The sequence below is a fragment of the Hevea brasiliensis genome, chromosome 3, assembly GCF_030052815.1.
Source record: "Hevea brasiliensis isolate MT/VB/25A 57/8 chromosome 3, ASM3005281v1, whole genome shotgun sequence".
In the NCBI taxonomy this organism is placed as follows: Eukaryota; Viridiplantae; Streptophyta; class Magnoliopsida; order Malpighiales; family Euphorbiaceae; genus Hevea; species Hevea brasiliensis.
In genome coordinates, this window is record NC_079495.1 from 51,142,875 (window position 1) to 51,154,984 (window position 12,110).

General features: G+C 36.9%; 1 non-coding gene across 1 annotated transcript; it reads right to left on the minus strand.

The window, feature by feature from the left end:
• Window positions 1–11,253: 11,253 nt before the first annotated feature.
• Window positions 11,254–11,359, minus strand: LOC131178950 (small nucleolar RNA R71). Its single transcript, XR_009147957.1, has one exon. It is a non-coding gene; the product is annotated as a small nucleolar RNA R71 (small nucleolar RNA).
• Between the last annotated feature and the right edge of the window lie 751 nt (window positions 11,360–12,110).

A 12,110-nucleotide genomic window follows, 5' to 3' on the forward strand; every position in this document is an offset into this window, starting at 1 on the left:
TGAGGTTCTTTCATTCATAATTTGAGGTAGGTTTCTAAAACAAAGTTGTAGCCCTGTTTCATAGGTTTTTGGAAAGGTATGGCTCATCTCAATTGGATTTTTCTAGTGAGAGATATGACTAAAAGACTATTCTAGGGTCAAGTGAAGTTTGGTCAGATTCCAGGTTTTGATAAAGTGACTTGTTCTAACTATTTGACCTAGTTCTCTTAATTTATGAGTGTTGGTCAAAATACCAATTTTGTAGGTCTATGTCTTATGGAAATTTGGCACTGGTTTCATTATATTTGAGTTCTTGTAGACCAAGTTATGGTCATTTTTCCAAAACTGGTCGAGTGAGTTTATGTCCAGTAGTTTTTGGACAACCTAATTCTGGGCAGTTTTGTGACCCAAATTGAGCTAGCAATTTGGTTTGGTTTTTGGCATTTCTAGGTTCAGTGGTCTTCATGAAAATTGTAGCCCTATATCTAAGCTTTCCAATGGTATCAAATTCAGGTCATTTGGATCAGTATAGAGGGAGTTATGACCAAATGAATATGTACTATTCATTTGGTCATTTTTTGGGTTTTGTGCAGGGTCATTCGGATTTAGGCAGTGTTTAGGTCAAGTTTTTGACAAAATTTAGGCATGGTGCCCACATAAAAAATGGCCTATTCTGAGTCTAATTTCACCTACAATTGGCCTCATAGTAATTGGAATCACACATTTTCAGTTATGGTTCAACAAACACACTGGACTCATTAAGTCCCAACCTGTAGAAAAATGACACTCCCAAAATTCAATCTCCTTCATCTTCATTACTTCAATTTTCATACATAACACTTCAATTTGGCAACAAATAGTCTCAACCAAGTCAATCTCAACAATTACACAACAATCCTCAAATCATGTACATAAACCCTAGTTTCAAAGTTTTAATTTCATATATGTCTATGCAAATCAATTCCAACATATAATACCTTGTCAATTCACTTCCTTAACTAAATTAAAACTATCAAAATAATCAATTTCATGCTTCATCTAGGGCTGCCGAAATTCAAGGGATTCTTTCCTCAAGATTTTCTTTTTAATTTCATGAAAGTTATACTTGGCTAAAATGCTTTTCATGTTTAATGAAGAGAAAGAGATGGATTAGTGCATTAACCTTTTGGGTGTTTTGTTAGACTTCAATTTCCTTGCTTCTTATGGGTATCTATAGCTTCCTTATGGAGTGGGGAGGAATTTTTATGAAGTGAGCTATGGGTTTTAGTGAAGAAATGGGGTGGGAATCAAGCTTGAAGCTTGAGCTAAAATGGTGGATTTGAAGGACAAACCAGCCGGCTCTAAGAGAGAGAAGAGGGAGTGGGAAAGAAGATGAAGGTTGGTGGCTTTTGTCTCTAGTGCCTATTTGTATTTTTATTTTTGTGTACTTTAAATTTTTAAATGCCATAAGCTTTTTTTTTTCTTTTTTCTTTTCTCTTCTTTCTTTTCTTTTCTTATTTCCCACTAACAAATTTTTAATTTTCATTTATTTTAATTATTTTAATTCTCTCAAATTTAATTTTGACATGCAGGTCAAAATTCACCTCTGGGGTGAAATGACCAAAATGCCCTTCATGGTGCTTATCGGGTTATTTTTATTATTTTTTGTACCAATTAATATATTTTCTTGAGTTTTATTTTATTTTCTCTAAATTTTTCCTATATTTTCTTAACATTTTTTCCATCAATTTATGCCTCCTCACTATAGTTTATGTGTAATTCCAGACATTCTGACTGTCCGAACAGACATTAGTCATCAGAACAGTAAAATGTATGGACTACCTATGGTGAGAGCATTACAATTCTTCCCCTCTAAATAGAAATTTTGTCCTCAAAATTTACTTGATGTGAAGAGCTGAGGGAACTACTGCCTCATCGTCTCCTCACTCTCCCATGTCACTTCTTCTGTGTTGTGGTGTCTCCACAAGACTTTTACTAGTGGGATCCTCTTATTTCTGAGTTCTTTCACTTCCCATGCCAAGATTCTGACTGGTTCTTCTTCATATGTTAAATCAAGTTGTACAATTATCTCCTCTACTGAAATGACATACGAAGGACCTAATCTGTGTCTCTTGAGCATCGACACATGGAATACATTATGAATCTTGTCTAGCTCAGGTGGTAAAGCTAGCTTGTAGGCTATTAGACCCACACATTCAATGACATCGTATGGACCAATAAATCTAGGGCTTAACTTACCCTTCTTACCAAATCTTAGTACTTTCTTCCAAGGTGATACCTTGAGAAACACCTTATCGCTAACTTCATACTCTATATCCTTTCTCCTCAGGTTGGCATATGACTTCTGTCTGTCTGAGGTGGCTTTCAAATTGTCTCTGATGAGTTTCACTTTTTTCTCAGTCTGTCTCACCAAGTCTGTACGCACTACTTTCTCTTCCACCATTTTTGCCCAACATAAGGGAGTCCTGCATCTCCTCCCATACAATGCTTCATATGGAGCCATTTTTATGCTGGCTTGGTAGCTGTTGTTGTAAGCAAACTCTACCAAAGGAAGATACTTCTCCCAACTTCCTTCAAAATCAATGATGCAACTTCTTAACATATCCTCCAATACCTATCATATCATATTATTCATGTTATTAGTGTTAGGTTGTTATTATCATTCCTTTAACAGTTACAGCAATTCATTAAGTTCTAAGGGTTACTTGAATCACCCTTTCTGACTATCCATCCATCTGTGGATGAAAAGCTGTACTAAAGTATAGTTGAGTGCCTAAAGACTCCTGTAGCCTCTTCCAAAATCTCAAAGTAAATCTCGGGTCTCGATCAGATAAGATAGATGTTAGCACTCCATGTAGTCGGACTATCTCATCTATGTAAATCTTTGCTAACCTCTCCAGTGAGTAGTCAGCTCTAACTGGTAGGAACTGAGCTGACTTAATCAATCTATCCACAATCACCCATATAGTATCATGCTTCCTCTGTGTCAATGGTAGCCCAGTCACAAAATCCATGGTGATGCGGTCCCATTTCCACTATGGTATGGATACAGGTTGCAACAACCCTGATGGAACCTGATGCTCAGCCTTAACTTGCTGGCATGTGAAACATCTGGTCACAAAATCACCAATCTCTTTCTTCATTCCAGGCCACTAATAATGTGTTTTCAGGTCTTCGTACATCTTGGTACTTCCTAGGTGCATCGTACGAAAGCTATTGTGCTCCTCTTTCAAGATATTCTTCTTCGGTTCCTCATCTCCTGGTACATAGATTCTGCCTTTATAATATAGGCACCCATCTCCTTTCAACTCATAGTCAGTCTCCTTCCCCTCTTGAGTTTTGCCCATAATAGTTAGCAACTTTTCATCCCTTAGCTGTGTTTCTTGTATTTGCTATAACAAGCTTGGCTTTACAAGCAACTCAGCCAAAATTTTCCCATCCTGTGCTAAAGACAACCGAGCATTCAGTGCTCTCAAAGCCATCATGGACTTTTTGCTCAGTGCGTCAGCCATTACATTTGCCTTCCCAGGATGATAATTGATCATATAGTCATAATCTTTAAGGAATTCAATCCATCTCCTCTATCTCAGATTGAGTTCTTTCTGGGTTGGCAAATACTTCAGACTCTTGTGATCCATATAGATTAGCATTTCTCACCATATAGGTAATGCCTCCATATCTTCAATGCAAATGTTATTGCCTCCAATTACAGATCATGAGTTGGGTAGTTCTTTTCATATGGCCTTAGCTGTCTAGAAGCATAGGCAACTACTTTCCCTTTCTACATCAGAACACACCCAAACCCATTGTGAGAGGCATCACTGTAGATCACATAGTCTTTCTTTGACTCTAGCTGGGTCAACACTGGAGCTTTTGTAAGCATAGCCTTCAGCTTCGCAAAGCTGGTTTGACATTTATCATTCCAGTTAAACTTAACATTCTTATGCAGTAACTTAGTCAGTGGGGCTGCAATAAGGGAGAATCCCTTCACAAATCTCCTGTAGTATCTAGCTAACCCCAAAAAGCTCCTGACCTCTGTTACATTTCTGGGAGACTTCCATTCAACTATTGCTTCAATCTTTGTTGGATCTACCCTGATCCCATCTGTTGATACAATATGTCCAACGAAGGATATCTCATCCAACCAGAAGTCACACTTGGACAACTTGGCATACAATTGCTTTTCCCATAGTTTCTGTAGCACTACTCTCAGGTGTTCATCATGCTCTTCTCGGTTCTTGGAATGCACCAAGATATCATCTATAAAGACCACAACAAACCAATCCAAGTAAGGATGAAAGATGCGGTTCATTAGGTCCATGAAAGTTACTGGTGCATTTGTCAGCCCAAATGGAATCACTAGAAACTCATAGTGTCCATATTGGGTCCTACAAGCAGTCTTAGGAATATCTGTCTCCTTCACTCTCAACTGGTGATAGTCGAATATGAGATCTATCTTGGAGAATACTCCAGCTCCCCTCAACTGATCAAACAGGTCATCTACCCGAGGTAAAGGGTATTTATTTTTCACAGTCACCTTATTCATAAAAATTGTTGCCCTATGTCTTATGATCATTGAAAAATTTGTATCACAAATTTTCAAGTTTTGTGGAATTATTTATGGCCAATTAACTGACCTGGGCTCATGTACCTTGTGCCAACAGGTGTTCAGTTCAGGTCAGTGACTGTAGGTCACTTTTTGAGGTTCTTTCATTCATAATTTGAGGTAGGTTTCTAAAACAAAGTTTTAGCCCTATTTCTTAGGTTTCTAGAAAGGTATGGCTCACCTTAATTGGATTTTTTTAGTGAGAGATATGACTAAAAGACTGTTCTGGGGTCAAGTGAAGTTTGGTCAGATTCCAGGTTTTGATGTTGTGACTTGTTCTAACTATTTGACCTAGTTCTCTTGATTTCTGGGTGTTGGTCAAAATACCAATTTTGTAGGTCTATGTCTTGTGGACATTTTACCACTGGTTTCATTACATTTGAATTCTTGTAGACCAAGTTATGGCCATTTTGCCAAAACTGGTCGGGTGAGTTTATGTCCAGCAGTTTCTGGACAACCTAATTCTGGGCAGTTTTGTGACCCAACTTGAGCTAGCAATTTAGTTTGGTTTTTGGCATTTCTGGGTTCAGTGGTCTTCATGACAATTGTAGCCCTATATCTAAGCTTTCAAATGGTGTCAAATTCAAGTCATTTGGACCAGTATAGAGGGAGTTATGACCAAATGAATACTATTCATTTGGTCATTTTCTAGGTTTTGTGCAGGGTCATCCGGATTTGGGCAGTGTTTAGGTTAAGTTTTTGACAAAATTTGAGCATGGTGTCTGCATGAAAAATGGGCTATTTTGAGTCTAATTTCACCTCCAATTGGCCTCATACTAATTGGAGTCACACATTTTCAATTATGGTTCAACAAACACACTGGACTCATTGAGTCCCAACCTGCAGAAAAATGACACTCCCAAAATTCAATCTCCTCCATCTTCCTTACTTCAATTTGCATACATAACACTTCAATTTGGCAACAAATAGTCTCAACCAAGTCAATCTCAATAATTACACAACAATCCTCAAATCATGTACACAAACCCTAGTATCAAAGTTTCAATTTCATATATGTCTATGCAAATCAATTCCAATATATAATATCTTGTTAATTCACTTTCCTAACTAAATTAAAACTATCAAAATCATCAATTTCATGCTTTATCTAGGGCTACCGAAATTCAAGGGATTCTTTTCTCAAGATTTTCTTTTTAATTTCATGAAATTTATACTTGGCTAAACATGCTTTTCATGTTTAATGAAGAGAAAGAGATGGATTAGTGAACTAACCTTTTGGGTGTCTTGTTAAACTTCAATTTCTTTACTTCTTATGGGTATCTATAGCTTCCTTATGGAGTAAGGAGGAATTTTTATGAAGTGAGCTATGGGTTTTAGTGAAGAAATGGGGTGGGAATCAAGCTTGAAGCTTGAGCTAAAATGGTGGATTTGAGGGACAAACCAGCCGGCTCCAAGAGAGAGAAAAGGGAATGGGAAAGAAGATGAAGGTTGGTGGCTTTTATCTCTAGTGCCTATTTATATTTTTATTTTTGTGTACTTTAAATGTTTAAATGCCATAAGCTTTTTCTTTTTCTTTTCTTTTTTCTTTTCTCTTCTTCTTCTTTCTTTTTTTTTTTTCATTTCCCACTAACAAATTTATAATTTTAATTTATTTTAATTATTTTAATTCTCTCAAATTTTAATTTGACATGTGACACCTCATACCCGTATACAGTATATCGGAGTAAGTAATGTCGCACGGTGTACCGGCACACTCTATTTTTTTTTACATTAATTAATTGTTGTCGTAGTTTTGGATTTAGTTTATGAAATATAATTTATTTATTTGAGGTTTCGAAAATTTTAAAGAAAATCCGGCGGAGAACCGGCTAAAAATGGAGAAAACAGTTCTTCGGAACCTGTTAAAAACACTTCCAATATTTGTATTCCATCATCTCAAACTCCAATATCCAAAATCTCAACAATATTTCTCAATTTCAGTTCTCAACAACCTTTTCATTTCTCAAACATCCATCACATGTGATAATCAAGTATAAATCACAAATAAACATTCTCTTTTCCATTTACAAACATAATTCTCATTATTTACATGATCATCATGATACATTACACAAGTTTAATTACATATGAGAAAATCAAAATTTAATACAGAATGCCAAAATGACACCTAGTGTCCTACCAATGCACTGCAGAAGTTGAGGTGACACGGACACTGAGCAGAACTGTAGGATGGACTCACCCAGTCTGTGGTCTACTGGGCTCACGATCTGTATCTCCAGAACCTACGCGTGGCAAAAGCAACGCGCTAAGCAATAATGCTTAGTGGTGCAATAATATAATAAAAGAAAATAGCAGAAAATAAATATGTATAGAATGTGTATGATTTGTTTGTTTGGTATTGATATATCCATCATTTCATTAACTTTGTTCACCTTCATTCATTTGGTTGCCCAAGTAACCTACACTAGACGACTGGACTGGATAACGGGTAAACTGGCATTGGGTATCTAGTACCTCGGGCCGTCACACCATCGGTCACATATACATCTCCCGGTGTGCAACAGAACAGCTAACAAGCTGTAAATACATCAGGCACAAGGCCAAATCTCAATGCAAGGTCAGAATGGCTAAAAGCCATAAAATCACGGAATGGCATATTGCCATGTGCGATCGCTAATCGAACCTATTGGCATGCCAAACTATCCAAACCAATCTTGTTAGGTATACTAGGGCATTTGAAACTTTTAAATTCTTCAATTTGTGAATTTCAAGTTTTGGTGTTACTATTCACCTCATTGGTCAACAAAAATGTTGACTTTTGGATAGGAAATATGTACATTGACTTTGGCACTCCCAACATACCACATTTGGCATTTACAATTTGTTGGAATTGGTCACCATTACCATTTCTCAACTTAAATCTAAGAGGGCAAAAATTTCAGTTTTTGTGACCCAACTTTACTGTTCCATTGGGCCCTGTTGCAGTGGGAATTTGAGGAAATGGTAAACATGAAAGTTGTTCCTTATTTTGTATAGTTGAATTTCCTTTTTTGAATCACTCCATTTGGAGTTTTGAAGCTCTAGATATGGTCCAAAAACCACAGCTGGCCGGATTTCCATTCTGCAGAAATTACCAAATCTATAGTACCATGAACAGTAACTGTGATTGCATTTTGGAATAGGTTCTGGCCATAATTTGGGGTAGGTTTCTTCATGAAAGTTGTTTGTCTATATCTTAACTTGTTGCTGTAAAAATTTCAGGTCAATTGACCATTTCTACAGTGAGTTATGGCCAAATGAACAGTTACTGTTCATTTGGTCATTTCTGCAGGTGCTGTTGCAGGGGATCCGGATTGGGGCCAACTTTTGGTCCTCTTGCTTTGGTCTTTTGGGCATGGTTTCTTCAGCAAAAATGTGCCATTATAAGCCTAGTTTCATGTCCAATTGGCCAAACACCAATTGGACCAACACAGCCAAAGTTATGGCTGTGTAATTGGACTGAAATCTCAGTCCATTGCTGCTGTCCCTAGGCAGCATAGTCATTCACTTTGCCATGCATTTTTTTCAGTCCATATTATGGTCAAATCTCCTGAAATGGTCACTAATTGACCATTAGAATGTTCTTTAACAATTGCATAAGCCAAGTTCACATTTTACTCCCAAAACCCTAGTTCAAAGTCATGATTTATACAATTTACCTTAGTTAGCTACTAATTCACTATTCTTATGTTTATAAACTTCAAACATGGTTTTAGTTCACTCCAAGCTCATCAAAAACACTCATTCCTATTCCTTCAATAGGGCAGCCGAAATTCATGTACACATACACATGAGTTTTGTTCATTTAAATTTCATTTTCTTACTATATTCAAGTTCCTATACATGAAATTAAAGAGTTTTAGGTATATAGTGCACTAACCTTTAAGTGGCAGAATTTTTTCCCAACTCAAAACTTCACTTTCTTTCCTCTTCTTGGCTTCCAAAAGCTTCCCCAAGAGATATGGTCAAGTTTTAATGAAAGGGGTTAGGGTTTAGTAGTGTAAACAACAGGGAAATGAAGCTTTTGTTGCAAATCAATGGAGGGAGATGGGGAGAGGGTTTCGGCTGGCTGTTTGTGAAGAAGATGGCTGCTGCATTTTTTTCTCCTTTGGTCCATTTTTGGTCTCTTTTATTGGTTAATTAAAGGGTTGTTAAATTTTGATTGGTGGAAGCTTTTAAATGACCTCACATTATGTCATAATTTGCTTTTTATTTCATTTTTCTTTTCTTTTCTCCACTACTCATTTCCAATTTAATTTCTATTAATGTTTATTCATATTTTATGTCATATTAATTATTTACTTAACTAGACAAGTCGGCCAAAAATCACCTCTGAAGGCGAAATGACCAAAATGCCCTCCGTTTGGCTCAACGGGCCAAAATTGTCTGTACCGATTGAAAAATTTTTCTAGGTATTTTCTTGGCATTCTAATGCCATGGGAACCTCAATAACCCTTCTCTGGAGTCCCAAAAATTATTTTATAATTTTTCCCCCGGGTCTAGGGCTCCTCGTTGCGAGAACCGCAACTTCCCTCTAGTTACCCATCGCTTGGGCACCGGCTCGTTTAACTCGGTTGTATTTTATTTCTAAAATTTTTACCAAATTTTTCTTATTAATATTTGAGTTAATTATGGTCCCTCACTTTAGTTTAAATATTTTTCCGGACGTTCTAGCTGTCCGGACCGACACCGGTCATCGGAACAGTAGAATGTACGGAGTTGCTACCAGGAGGGTGTTACATGACATGTAGGTCAAAATTCACCTCTGAGGGTGAAATGACCAAAATGCCCTTCATGTTGCTTATCGGGTTATTTTTATTATTTTTTGTATCAATTAATAAATTTTTTTTGAATTTTATTTTATTTTCTCTAAATTTTTCCTATATATTCTTAATATTTATTCCATCAATTTATGCCTCCTCACTATAGTTTAAGTGTAGTTCCAGACATTCTGACTGTCCGAATAGACATTAGTCATCGGAACAGTGAAATGTGCGGACTACCTATCGTGAGGGGGTTACACTTCTTATGCTGTGGGGACTCTGAAAACCTAACCCTAGGCACTGAATATAAAGAGAAACAGTAGAAAGCAGAAAAGGGGGAGATCCAGAGCCGGACGATAACACCATCATCATTTTCCCACAGCTGCCTAGAAGAGTAGTGTATCAGTATCAAGGAGGAGCCTTCAGCTGAAGTTCCACAAGATCAAAGCTGTAAATTCTCTTTGGTTCTTTTGTTCTATTTTTTTAAGCGGACTTTTATTGTTCTTTTATTTTATTTTTATTATGTTTGCTGAACTCGCCTTGAGTGATTAATTTCCATATTTTGGGACTAGGAGAGTAACGCTTGTAATTATTATCATTGACAATTATTGATTTTTATTTATTGGATTTGAGATTTATTCCTTGATTTAATTTCTTGCGATCTTAATGTATGCTATGTATTGGTACCCACTTAGTATCGATTATAGGTATTAATTGAAGAACTAAAAGGTGAAGATTAATATTAGAAAATCAAGATTTTGAACCTAGGAAATCTGACCTAGAGATAGGCTAGTAACCTTTGTGGAGTTTCAAAATTAATCATAGATCTTAAAAGGTTTTGATTAGGACTAATCACCAATGAAAGTAGGCTTTGGCTCTAATTGAAATACACCTTAGATACCTTAAGAGAGGATCTAAGATACTTTAGGAGTAATTTCTATCAAGGCAAATGATTCTCAATCCAATGAATAGACAAGATTACATCCGTAATAAGGTTAAAATGTTAAATCTAAATTTTGGAATTATTTCAAAATAGGTTATTCCTTTTTAAGTTCATTACCCTTTTTATTCCCAGTATTCAAAATAGACAAATTTCACTCTCCATTTTATTCCATAGCCTATATAGCCAAAATTACTGTGTAGTCTAGTACTTACTAGTTAAATTCCTCGTGGGACGATACTCTACTCACTACTTTATTACTTGTTCGCGATCCGTGCACTTGCGGGGTTGAGAAACCAGCAAACAAGTTTTTGGCGCCGTTGCCAGGGAATTTAATTTTAGTAATATTAGGCGATAGGTAATTTAGTTGATTTAGGCATTTTCATTTACTATTTAATTTTGTTTAAGTCATTTTATTCTTTAATTCTCTCTCAGGTGATAGGTTTGGTGCATGACCAGAATAATGCCAGAGGAGGAAGTTTTTCATTTGGATCCAAAGATAGATAGGACCCTTAGAACCATCAGGAGAGAAAGGAAACACCAAGAACAAGATCAAGGAAATCCAGAAACTCCAATCATGGCCAATAACAACAACAACAGGCAAGACTCTTAAAGGACCATGGAGCTCCATCTATATAAGGATTCCAACCTAGTGTTACAAGACCCATAGTGGATGCCAACAATTTTGAATTAAAACTGACATGGTTCTAGATGATCCAACAGACCCAGTTTGGGGTTCACCAACAAAAGATCCACATTACCATCTCCAATGCTTTCTTGCCCTATGTGACACATTCAAGATGAATGGAGTCTCTGATCAAGCTATAAGACTCAGAGCATTCCCATTCTCCCTTCGAGATAGAGTAAGGAAGTGGTTACTTTCTCAACCAGCTAGAACATTCATCACTTGGGAAGACCTCTCATAAGCTTTTCTAGCAAGGTATTTCCCACATGTAAAGACTGTAAAGTTGAGGGTTGAACTCAACACCTTTAGACAAAAGAAAGGTGAATCACTCTATGATGCATGGGAGAGATATAAAGACTTACAGAGAGAATGTCCACACATGGCATAGAGGATTAGCTCCTAGTTCAGAACTTTTATAATGGGCTACTGCCCTCTACAAGGAGCACAGTAGATTCAGCTACAGAAGGTGACCTGATGGAGAAAATAGTGGACCAAGCACTTGAACTTCTGGAGAGGGTCGTGTATCACAACTACAAGTGGTCAAATGAAAGGGGGAATACAAGGAGAACATCAGGGATCCTGAAAGTGGATGCCCTAAGCATGATAAATGCTCAATTTGACTAGCTCACAAGAAGGCTTGATAAAATGTAAGCTAATGCTATAGGGATGAACAACCAACACTATGACAGATGTGGAAAAGGATATATGACTTTAGAATGTAACAACTTCAATGAACTCTCCACAGAACAGATGAACTATGTGAATAACGGAGGGAACTTCAACCAAAGACAGCTCAACAATCCATATTCAAATACGTACAACCCTGGATGGAGGAACCACCCTAATTTCTCATGGTCCAATTCACAGAATTAGCCAATGAACAAACAACAAGGATATAGACCACCAGCACCCCCAGGATTTTAGAATAGGGGATAAAATCCTACACAACCACCGCCACTTCCTCAGAATTAATAGCCTGAACCAAAGTTGACTATAGAATCCATAATGGAAGGCTTCCTAGCAACCCAGCAATAGTAGAATAAAATGATTAAACAGCTAGCTTCCAGAATGGACCAACTTGCCATCCACAATAAGATGCTTAAAAATCAAATTGCTCAGCTGGAAGGTTCTTCAACC